The sequence below is a fragment of the Anoplolepis gracilipes genome, chromosome 6, assembly GCF_047496725.1.
Source record: "Anoplolepis gracilipes chromosome 6, ASM4749672v1, whole genome shotgun sequence".
Taxonomy (NCBI): domain Eukaryota; kingdom Metazoa; phylum Arthropoda; class Insecta; order Hymenoptera; family Formicidae; genus Anoplolepis; species Anoplolepis gracilipes.
Window position 1 is genome coordinate 14,982,048 of NC_132975.1, and position 12,818 is coordinate 14,994,865.

Consider the following 12,818-nt stretch of genomic DNA (forward strand, 5'->3'; position numbering starts at 1 on the left):
TTTCATCTCAAACACCTATCAAGAGGGTGCGCCCGCGATTCACTTCTAGAACATCTATTTATAACATTATTCTCGACAGCTCGATTGTTCCGGCAAACGTTAAAAGCCAAATATACAAATGTACACGGCACGCGATGATCAATGATGGACTGGACGGTGATACCGATGTGGCGAATCGAGGTCGCGTCGCCTTCTGCTACGTGCTGGGCTTCTTAATTAGCTGTTTTTATCATTAATCAGCCGACGCACGGCGGTACAAGTGTTACGAGCATGTAGCAGGAGTAGCAGGCAGAAAGTGGTAGAGGAAAGGGGAAGGGAAAAAGGGGGAGGGGAAAAGGGGAGGTAGGTTCGAGAGGGTGAAAAGTGGGCAGAGACGGGGCGCGCGAGAGAGAAATGCAGTTAGCGGAAGTAAGCAGAATACCGCACCTGATCAATTAAGCTGCTAATCGCACCGAGATGACTCCTGGTCGCTATCATTCGTCGGAGATTGTCCTCCACTATCTCGCGTACCAGGATTCCGACTGCGTGTCCTGCTCGTCCTCCGGCATCGTCGTCTCCCGTCTTTCGGCTCGATCTCTTCCCTTTTGAACTCGGACGAGAAACGATCGACGAGTCAGACGCGACAAACCGACCCCGACCTTCCGCCGCGCGGGTTAAGTTGAGAGAAAGGGTTTGTCCGTCTGTCTTTCTCGAGGGAGGCGGCAGCAACGAGCACGAGTACGAGCGCGGCGACGACGAGCACGCGAGCTTGCGCGAACCTCGCACCTCGCACGACTAACCGAGGCCTGGAATCGGGGCTTGTCTGCCACCCTTGCTGGTAAATGCTGAAGAGCGGCGCCACGAGCGAGAAACTACCCCCCTTCTAGCCCGTTTCAGGCTACGTGGGGAAGAGGAAACTGCGCCGCGCCGCGCCGGCGATATATCGGGTGGCGCGGAGCACAAAAGTTCTCCAGGGGGAAGCTCTCTGGTTTAATCGCACGCGAGCATCCTTAAACTCGCCCGAGAGATCTTTGCGCGTTTTCACACGTGGCGCGGCGTATTTAAAAGTAATATACCAACTACGTTGCCAATCAAGTCTCAAGTCTTCACGCTTGCTATTTTAAACGCGTGACATTTTCACACGACACTTCTGTCAATAGCGTTTTCTTACGCCAATAAGCGTCTTCTCTTCCAATGTTCGACAAGTTTCAATGTTCTCTTAATTCTCGGCATTTACTTATTATATTTATTATCGGAGATAGTTAAGGCGTCAATAAATGTCAAATGTCAAATGTCAAAATGTGCCGCAAAAAGCAATTTATTAATATCATGAGATAAAATTACACGAGTGAGATTCTCTTATATCACACACGCAAATAAATGTAATTCTAAAATATATCACAAATTGGAAAATAGTCTTAAAATATCGGAGTCTACCGAAATCTCCAAGAGCACAATTGATCTTTAGTCGGAATAAAAAAAATTACGTTATTATATTTGTATGTGTATATATAATTAATTAGTTTTTAGTAATATTTGATTAAAATATTACTAGAATAAAATTAATTTTCTCAATAATAAATAAAAATAAAAACTAATGAATTTTTTATCGGAATTACAATGTCAAAAATTCTCTTTAAAATTAATTTAAAAATTATTTCAATATTATTAATATATATTTAAAATTACAACTTGATAACCAATTTTCTGCGTATGTATATTTATATGCAGTATATTATTCAAGAATAATTTGTATTTTTTTAAGTATCTTTTGATTGCAAGATTTAATTATTGATATAAATTGCAATATATTTCCTCAAATTTTACCTATCTCTTAATATATAACTTATAAATTTAATTAAATTTTTTTTCATAAGTTATTCAATTTGCATTTAATTTATTATTCGTATGTTATCCGTACTGTTATCGAAGCGTGTCCATTCTTCATACTACGGATTTCCCTGCCTGTGCGTGTTCTTTCCCCTCTCAACTCATGGCGATGAAAAGAGTTCATGATTTCTTTTTCTCGTGTCTTTCTTCGTGGAGCAACCACCTGTAACTTCTTCGAGACAAGCATTTCAAGCTGCACGCATTTCTGTCTTCGTCTAACCACACTCAACTCAATTGTAACTCTATCTTTCACGTCCTTTCACATTCATATAGACTAACAATCTCGTATATCAAAAAATAAATTTATTTATCCCATAGATTTTTATTTGTCGAATTAATTATTTAAATTAGCGCTAAAAATGATAGACATAAGAATAAGAAATCACTGTCTCTCTTTCTCTTTTTTCGTGCAATTGTATTATTACATTATACTATCTGTCATCTGTCAAAATTTATATCATACAGCTTTTACAAACTTTTCAACTTCAAAAATTAGACGCAATAATCTTTTTCAATAAATTGTTTAATTAACTATATATAATTTTAATGAATTAAAGTAAACTCAATGCTGTGTATATTGATGAACAGATGCAAAAAAGACATTCTTTTTAAACCCCTCAAATTCATGAGAACAGCAAGCTCATTGAAAATGTATAACTACAGATACCTTCAGTCAGGAATATAAATCTTCCTGTTTTAAATTAGTGAAATAATGTAGGAAACATGTGAGAAAAACACCAGCTGTCGGGGGAATAATTCAACGAAAGATAAATGTATTCTGCGTTACTCGCCGTTCACAAAATAGAAACTGACGTCTTTATCGACATCTGAGAAAATAGAAAACGCGATAATTTAACGGGAATTGGATAGTGACGTGACACGTACACAATAATTGATATATATTGTTCATTTATAATATATAAATATAATCTTTAAAAAGCAAAAAAGATTCGATAAACTTTACTTAATTTACGACTATAATGGCACGGATGTAAAGTGCAGCCATTAGTAACACAAATTTTTGTACATTTAAAATGTTCATTACTTTAAATTCATAAAATATAATTTTCATGTTGTTTTTTGTCAAGAAATTTCGATTTGCAATTTAAATACAATCATAGCCATTAAGTTCATTGATATATTCGCGTGACAATAAGTGTAAACAAAATTATCAAAATAAGAAATAAAATGAAAAAGATATAAGTAGGTACATTGTTTTTATTGAGAATAAGAATATCTTTTATATATTTCTTACTTTTATATTAGATTTGTCATAAATATATCAATGATTTCCACTGTAAAGAGACTTACTTGGGAAGAAGAAAATACCAAGTTAATCAAGATAGAAAATCTCATTAGCTATAATATTTTCCATTTAGAAAATGTCTGCCAAGATTTTCTTTTTAAAAGCATCAAAACGTTAAACTAAAGCTTATTAGAAAAAAATCAATCTTTTACATCAACTTGATAACTTTATTATGCTTTATATCGCACATATCAAAACTCTTTCTCTTTTTAAATGGCTTAGATTTAAACTACTTTTATACGTGCCCAAAGTTAGTTACTCTAGAGTTACGAGAAGGAAATTAAAGAACTAATGTATACATATGTGATAAATGTATATATAATGAGGTATATGTGATTAGCTTTTTCCTCTTCAGTATCACGCTTTTAAGTAGTTAGACTTTTAATAATACAAGTTGTATCACAGTTGCATGCAAATGTATGTAAACGAGCCCTTAAATATTCATACAAAAACTTTGACATATATATATATAACAAAGTTTTATATTTATATTTCGCATGCGTTAAATTTTCGAGTTTATATTGAAGTTTAAAGTTTTGCGCAATATGTATATATCTTTGATCATTTAACCAATCTAAATACATGAGATAACATGTAACTGCTGGAATATATTGATGTGGTAGTAAAAATCAAGAGAGAAAGAGGGAGAGCGAGAGAAAGACAGAGATGATGTTATTAAAATATTATATTTAATTTTATTATTCTGCCTTGTTTGAATAAAAAGAGTTTAACAAAATAAGATAAAAATAACATTTTCCTTCTCACAGCACGTATGTTTTAAAATATCTCCTATTATTCGAATTTTTCGATTTACAGAACACTGCTTCAAACTGTTAACTTTTCTTTAATCAAAACTTTTCTTGCATTTAAATCAACATTTTATACAAAAATAAAATTTTTTTAATATATCACAGTATTATATATATTTAGCATTACAATATTAAATCAATACAAATAAGAAAAATAGAAGGGAGAAAAGAGAGAAAGATATAATATAATATTGTCCTTACAAGTTCAAATATGCAACAATATGCAATAATCTCAATATGTTTTATTGCACCAGAAAACACGTACATCGATAAGAGAGGGTGGCAAAGTGTGTGGTTGTTGATCGTCACTGATAAGAAGATCTATCAATTGATAAACTGGTTTCTGCGATAAAGCTAAATATCATCCAAATACGTGGGTGACCTGACATTTTGCGCTCTGTCATATACCTTATATATGTATATATGTTTCTTATCTTGTTTCCTATAGTTCTCGACTAGCGTTATAGATATATGCTCTGTCACTTTCTTTTCGCTTTATCCAATCTTTCTATGTCAACCTCGACCATCTCTGTCCCGAGCTTGTCTCTGTACGGTCCTTCCTTTTGTGTCTACTTTATCCCTCTTTCTTTCCTTTGCCGCCTTTTTCTTCCCTCGCACTCCACTATATATATATCTCCTCACACTCTATCTCCCTCTTTTTCTCTCTCCCACCCTTTATCTCCCCCAAGAGCGTATCTGATGCCCCGCTAGAGAAGTTCAGTCGTTGACGCGCCGTGAAACCAGCAACAGCATCACACGTGAGCTTATTAGCAATTGCAAAAAACGAATATAATATTAGAAAATTTTCGGCCTACGTTTCTTACGTGTAAGTCTTAATGCGTTCACCGCAGTTGACGATTAAACAAGCTTTGAGCTCGCGTTCAGCATAAATAAATTTAACGTTATATCAGAGACAGTGAGGACTGGAATCGATATTTCGTAAATAGTGTTGGAACTTGTAGAAGATAAATAATCGGATTACGTTACCAATCCGATTGCATTATCAGTAGGACGGACCATATTGCCGGCGTACTACTGAATGGGCGGACTCTATTGGCCGCTTCTACTGAAAGTTCGTCTGACTACAAGATCTCCCATTTATCGTCTTCGACGAATTCACCTACGAGTTATCTCTTGCTATTGACTTTCAACATTTCCATAAAAGTAAGGAAATATTATTACGATATATATTATTACAATAATATCATTAAATTTCCGTATTTCCGTATTTATACATTATTTTAATAATACATTTTTAATTTTAACATTTTTAATACTTTATATTTTAATTAGAATTTATTTTTCCCTATTAAATATTATAATATAATACAATATTTTATTTTATAACTCTACATACGCTATAATAGATTACAAAAATATTTTTTTTTATATAATTTTATTTTATAAAAGTATAAATTATTTAAAAAATTACTTTACATATTAATTTGTAAAGAAAGAAATAAATATCGTAATTTCTCGTTTCTTTAAACCATATAATAGTCATGCAAGCTAATAATGTAGTTAAATCGATTGTTGCCAATTGAAAGGTCAGATAATTGGAAGATACGAGATTTCGATAACGCGATCCTATCGTGAAAATTTTTGCGACTATAGATACCGTTATCTGTTTATCAAATGTTCAATGTAAAATGTAAAATGATCGTTTACAGGAGATGTGAAATCAAGCGAATCATACAATTCTACAATATTATATTTCTACAATTATAGGAGAATCATACAAAGTTGTTTTTTTTTCTTTTAGAATAATCTGGTCCACGTGTCTAACTTGTCAAATATAACATTCATATAATATTAATTAATTACATTTTATAAAAAAAAAAGCATGTATTAATTTATATTTCTAAAATGTTTTCATAAAATTGTGCAGTTAAACTTGTGATTATTTTAATATTATTAGTGTTAATATTTTTTAAAAATCACTATTATTTATTATTTTATTTTTTTATACTTTATAATAAAAATAGAATAGATTTTGTGCAAAAAATATTTTGCATTAATCAAAATGCATCCAAAATTATCACAATGTATTGTTATTAATATTATGTTTAATTTTATCCTAAAAATTATATTTTTGTTGAAAAGCTCATAGATAATAACGACATGATAAATCAGCGTTATGACAACATTAGCATTATAAAGAAAATTATAATCCTTCATTTTGCACAAAAAAAATTATGTGAAAAATATTCATTTGTGAGATTTCACAAGAGAGTCGTAAACAGAGAACGTTAGAATTGTTACAATGACATATCGCGAAGTGACTGTTAGCTACACAAGCTGTTTATCCCTTTGACCAGACAGAAAAATAAAAAGACAATCGCTTTCCCAAAGGATCCCAAAGTATTATATTTTCAATTTATCTACGATTTGTAAATGATATATGATATATCAAAAAATTGCATATTCGACATTTCTAAAATTAATTGTACGAATACCAAGATCCAAAAAATCGGGATGTTTAAATAGTGTATAAAAAATAAAATTTTTTACGTTTAGAGAGATAAAAAAATTATAAATTTAATAACTTGTAATACTTTATATACAAAGAGTTGTAAGTATAAATCTGTGAAAACACAAGATGCATAAACAATGCATTGTCCGATGCAAGACATTGAGTCAAGAATAAATTGAAAAGAAGTAATTTTCTTCTCATCTCCGTTGACAACTGAGATTAATTAGATAAAAAAAAATGAACATTTGCAAAGTAGATAGAGAGAGAGAGAGAGAGAGAGAGAGAGAGAGAGAGAGAGAGAGAGAGAGAGAGAGAGAGAGAGAGAGAAAGAGAGAGAACTCCATATAACCGTGAACTCCATATAATTTTTAAAGAAATGTAAGATAAAGATGTAAATTACTGTACACTACATGTACATATATCAACAAATTCTTGTACATACAATAATTTTTGCAAATACATAAAGCGTTACGATTAATGAATATTCGCAGAATCAACATGACAATACAATCCTATATACTTGGATTTTTTTGTACCTTCACTTTAATATTTAACTAGGAAATATCCGGGGATACATGTACCAAATGCACGCATTGTGGCATTGAGACACGATGCCATTGTACAATATGAAACGCGCGGATACAATACCTGCGTCACATTGCGCGATAAAATCCTACGTACAAGATTATGACTTTAAGACACGTACGTTGTTATTTTTTATCGCGTTGATAATTTTTTAATAAAAATCTCTCTAAAAAGATTATATTTTATAACAACTTGCATTTCTTTCTAAAGAAAATAATATCATTTATTTTTATTATTTGTAACAATTATATTTTCGCTAAACAAAATATTTAAGGAAGAATTAGACGAATCAACTACGTCAAAAATTAATAAATCTAATACATTTCGAGATTCACGATTTTAACATTGCGCAAAGCACTTTTAGTTGTTTAAAATTAATAATTAATTTGTAAATTATAATAAAGATACGTTCTGTAGAATATACAGTAGGCACTCAAATCTTGTAAAAAAAATTCCCTGATAATTCCCTGATTTTTCAGGTATTTTTATTCAAAATTCCAAAAGAATAATTTCAAGGTTTTTTAATACAATTTTCTTTAAAATATTATTTATAAAAAAACATAGTCTTTTAAATTTCAAACTCTAGATTTGTAAATGTATTAAAACTGATTTAAGTATTTTTTACTAGATTTTAAGCATTTGAGAATTTCACAATAGTTCTATAAAAAGCTATATGCGTAAAAATAATTCGAATATTTATTAAATAAATTAAATTATCCAAGATGTTAAACGTACAAGTATCGAGATGATACGCTGGTCATATTTCGATTGTTCTACTTTAAATGAAATTTCGTTATATTATTCGTGTTATTTTTTTTGTGTTCTATACAATCATACTTTTTGAACAGACTTCTTAAGTATAAGTAAAAATTATTAAAATATTTATTAAACAAATTAGATCGAGACACCATATGAATATCATTTAAAGCCAAGAATTACATATCAAAATACGACCAACATTTTTAATACTTATACGTTCATTCAGCGTATAATTTCGGGCCATCTAATTTGTATATAATATTAATATTCTAATAATTTTTACACATAGAACTATTATAGCACTTTCAAGCGCTTAAAATCTGATAAAAATGTTTAAAAAAATCATCAAAGGACAAAGTGAAAGACAACTAATTTGGCGTCTTTTTTTCGGAGAAGTCCTTTTTAATGGAAGGCACTATTTGTTTAATCTCTATCAAGAATTCTAGAAGTATTAAAAATAAAATTAAAACTTTCAATAATTAATGAATTTCCACGAGATGAGAGATGCCAGCTTCACACACATCCAAATTAAATTGCACAAAATATACTGTGCGATAATCGTAATGAAAAAAGATAGTTCCGCGAATAATACGTAATAAATTACTTCATATGTAATAAATTATCTGATTGTTTCTACAAAGTCCGATGCTATTCCAAGCTTGCTCATCTTCTTCTAATTCTTTGTTGCTTCTTCAAAAGCACTCACAAAATATTCGTACGATTTTGCACGGCACTTCCGACACTCGTTTACACGCGATATTTACTTTCCCTTCTTCCAATCCAAATTATTATTTTTTGACAAACCCGCAATTGTTAGACACGTCCCTTGATACTTTGCGGGTATCCGTCAAAACTCGGATACTCCTCGAAATAATAACAAAAACTCGCGACGTTCGTCGGTCAAGCAAATAACCATAGAAATACGTGCAAAAGTAACGGCGTATGCAAATGTACGCGATATTTAGCCAAAATTTTCATTAACGTAAATGACGACGCAAAGCAACTACTCGACTCAGCTGTCATTGTCAATTCGGTTCCGTGGACACTGTGCGACTGCGACTGTGCTGCGCATATAGCAAAGCTGAGCTGACCCCTGTAACGGAAGCGTGAATGGGATGACTCCCGTGCCTGGTGTCACGTGCACTGTAATGCGTGCGCGGTAGACACGACCATGTGCGTGTAGCTGTGTGCGCTGTCAACCAGTTTCGAGAATGATCGCGATGTGTGTTAAATACGTTTCGTATTATTTCTCTGTATTTTTTCTTTCGCGCAATAATATAATAGTAATTTTTCTCTACACAAAGAAAATATGATAATAAAAATTAAAATATATAATATTTGTAATCGTGGAATATATTAACATATATGTATATACAAGAAATCATGATATTTTTATTTATTTAATAATATTATATATACGAGTATTATATTTTACGAATATTGCAATTAGTCAAATATTTTAATGCATAAACAAAATGCATCTTTATTGCCATTAATGCCTTTACATATGAATTTATACATATATCGGAACACGTATATTTACCATAATATATAAATGTATTGATACGTTCATAATTTCATTTTTAAATGTATTAATGACGTCTTCTGTACATATGCAATTAATTTATTATAAACGAAAGGAGATACAAGCCTTTCACTTGTATGTCCGACATCTTGGACAATTTAATTAATGTTCTAATAATTTTTACGCATAGAACTTTTTGTAGAACTATTAGAGTAGAATTTTCAAGCACTCAAAATTTAGTAAGAAATGCTAAAAAAGTCAGAACAAATAAGACGCAGCGTGAACTTGACGTCTCGAGCTATTTTTTTTTTATTTTTGTTAAGTTAGAACTATTTATTTAATCTATCAAGAACTCTAAAACTATTAAGAAATAAATCTTTCCAGAACAATTATTGAGTTTTCACGTGCTATACCAGTTTTATAGACGTGGCTGACTGTTTACAATACGAGAGCAAAATTATCAAAAAGAGAATTTTCGAAAAAATTCCCTGAATCTCAATAAAATTCCACGAGACTTTCCTATTTTTTTTTTTTTTTTATATACAAAAGAAATCCCTAAGAAATTCAGATTTTCCATATTTTTTCAGGAAGTGGACACTCTGATAATTTAATCTCAAAGTAGTAAATATTATCTTATATTGAACTAACTTTTTTATAGTAATTGTACCACGGGATATTTAATTGTACGATAAAAAAATTTGAGAAAATAAAAATTTTAATTCCATCGGAAAAATTTTTACTTAACTCACAAATTAATTATTAATTTTATATTTCACAGGGCTAAAAGCAATTTTGCTTTACGCAATATCAAATTCATAAATTTCGAAATATGTTAGATTTATTAATTTTTGGCGTAATTAATCCATCCAGTTACTCCTTAAACACAATATATAATAATTTATACCTGAACGCTACGTTAAAATAATTAGCACTCTGCGATGATCTTTTAACGAAGCTGTGTCTTCGGGTCAGTTATTAAATATAATCATTGTGTTAATCTGCTTGAAGACCGTAATAACACGATTTGGTCGAAAAGACGGAAATAGGTATAACCTGACGACGAATAATTATGCTGATAAAATTAATTACTATCTGCAAATTTTCCCGTTAAATTATAATGAATAGCTTCACTTTTCAATTTACTCGTTAAAATTCGTTGAAAATTTCATGTCGTAATATAATTCAGAAAATTCTCCTTTAATAGAATATCAATAGAATATCAGAAGTATTCAAGTGCGTAAAATAAATATAAAATCATGAAATTGAAATAATCTTGTCTTATTTGAATTTATCGGACGCAATCGAGCACATTTATTTACTCTTTACGACATTCTGATATTCCTATGTATTATGTATTTTCCTTTATTTATCTCTCTCTCCCTTTCTCTCTCTCTCTCTCTCTCTCTTTCTCTCTCTCTCTCTTTTTCTCTCAACGTAGTAAATGACGATGAATCGATTGCTAAATTAACATCGTCCAATATGTATTTCCGTATATCATACCATTGTTATTCGAATATAAAATATTAATTGCTTTCGCAATTCCACAATAATTTGTCTTTTGATATGTATAATAATTTTTGGTACATATAATAATTAATTAACACTGAAAATTCATGGTAACATTTTTTAATCTCAAGCTTTTTGTTTACTGTTTTCTTAGTTTTATCGTATATATGATACAAAATAAATACCGATTAAGCCGTCGCATTTAATAATTCTTCATATTTTTGTTTTTATATTTTCATAATAAAAATATTTTTCTATAATTAAAATTCAGATATTTGTCACGTTATTTAGTCAAATAACTTTAAATTTTCAATTGATAGGAAAATTTTTCATTTGCACGTAAAAGAGGTTTGTTCTCTTTACGCTTTCCTCATTAATTGCTTTCTCGCATAAACCAATTTTTGATTGGTTTATAATTTTATACCGTTCATACAGCTCTCACGAAAATAATTTAGATCACAAAAAGAAACTGTTTTAGAATTAATTTAAAATTTTCAGAGTCAATCACATTTTCACTCTTGGAATAATCTGAAACAATCACAATTCGCGCTTGCCGGTACGAGGCAACCGGTACTTACTACGTAGTTGTTTACTCAGAAGCTTACTCATTATTATTCAAGAATTGTAGTCCACGATGTGCTAGTCACGCCTACGCGCCGGTTGTCAAGGCTATACAGAATTTGTGTAAATCCGAGAAGGGACGGCGTAATGAGAATATCGAGCAAATATTTCGATGAAAAAATTGTTATTTAAAATTGCCGAGATTTTATGCGTAAAATTGCGTTTCCTCCAATTATTTAACAACAAAATAATTCTTCTTTATACTAATGCGCCAACTTATGCATTTACAATAGAACTGCATTTTCTCTGATTGAGAGAGGATCTCTGTGATACTAAAAGTCTGTTAAATTACATTTTAACTGTTAAATAAATTGTACTACTGTAAGACAAATTTGTTCCTTTTCTTTCTCTCTATCTCTCTCTCTCTCTCTCTCTCTTTGTATATATTGTTCTCACATAATACATATACAAAGCAACAGTACTTTGTTCAAAGAGCAACTACGCGCTTCTCTCTACAAGTTTCATAATATATTTATAATCTAAAATAATTTTATAAAGTATTCAAAGAGTAAATTCTGCGTATTTTCTGCTTATTCTGCATTATTGTAAAGCAAGATGATTCAGCTGCAAATTCTAAAACAATCTTTACTATTACGTTATTAAGTTGATTTTGCGAGTTCCTAATACAGCAAGTGCATTCGATCGGTACCTGATCTAATTACGTTCTTGTACTTCTATGATTACAAACTTTGCTAATTACTTCGTGTGATACGCTAATCTCCAACAAAACGTGTAATTAAAGCCGAAATCCATAATTACGTCAGTAAAGTATATACATGGAACTACGTGAGAAGCATTGTGCAGATATTATGTACACTAATGTTTATGTCCATGTAACGCAATTGAGTAATAAATATACTTGATAATATCCTGAAGCAAACCCAGGAATATCAAACATTTACACGTTTGCTTACCACCAATAGTCTAGAACGCATTTAATGCCACATATAATTCCCCTTAGGAACATCCGACCTAAGGGAAACCATTATATTTTCCGAAAACAGTTTCAAAATTAGAAATATCCGTCAAACTTAATATCCGTGGAAACTTAATATTAAATGGAGTAAGTTTTGAATAAACAGTATATTACATTCTCAAAATCAAGAACAATGATACAACTAACTTAAGTCAATCTTATCACATCCTCGTTTCATCCAAGTTTCCTCGTAAGAAATATTAAACTTGTGTAATTTTTATTTGACTTACATATCTCATGTCGCAATAATGGCATAACTTGGAAATTCTTATTGCATCCAACGGATATTTTATCAACATTATGATTTGATATGTAGTTTTGTTAAAGTAATAATTTAGTTATTTAATGAAAATTTTACTGAAAAAATTCTACGCGCAAAATTCATATAA

General features: G+C 30.7%; 2 protein-coding genes across 4 annotated transcripts in view; one reads left to right on the forward strand and one right to left on the reverse strand.

Moving 5' to 3' along the window:
• LOC140667245 (uncharacterized) overlaps positions 1–1,435 on the reverse strand; it is a 37,249-nt gene extending 35,814 nt beyond the window's left edge. The window contains exon 1 of one of the 2 annotated variants that reach the window (XM_072894991.1): positions 427–1,435. The gene's annotated coding sequence lies outside the window, so the exon portion shown is untranslated. The remainder of the gene's footprint in view (positions 1–426) is intronic. The other variant, XM_072894990.1, reaches the window with a different exon arrangement.
• Positions 1,436–4,718: 3,283 nt separating this feature from the next.
• The window catches only part of Sytbeta (Synaptotagmin beta), a 30,724-nt gene continuing 22,624 nt past the window's right edge, over positions 4,719–12,818 (forward strand). For both annotated transcript variants that reach the window (XM_072894998.1, XM_072894999.1), the window contains exon 1: positions 4,719–5,148. The gene's annotated coding sequence lies outside the window, so the exon portion shown is untranslated. The remainder of the gene's footprint in view (positions 5,149–12,818) is intronic.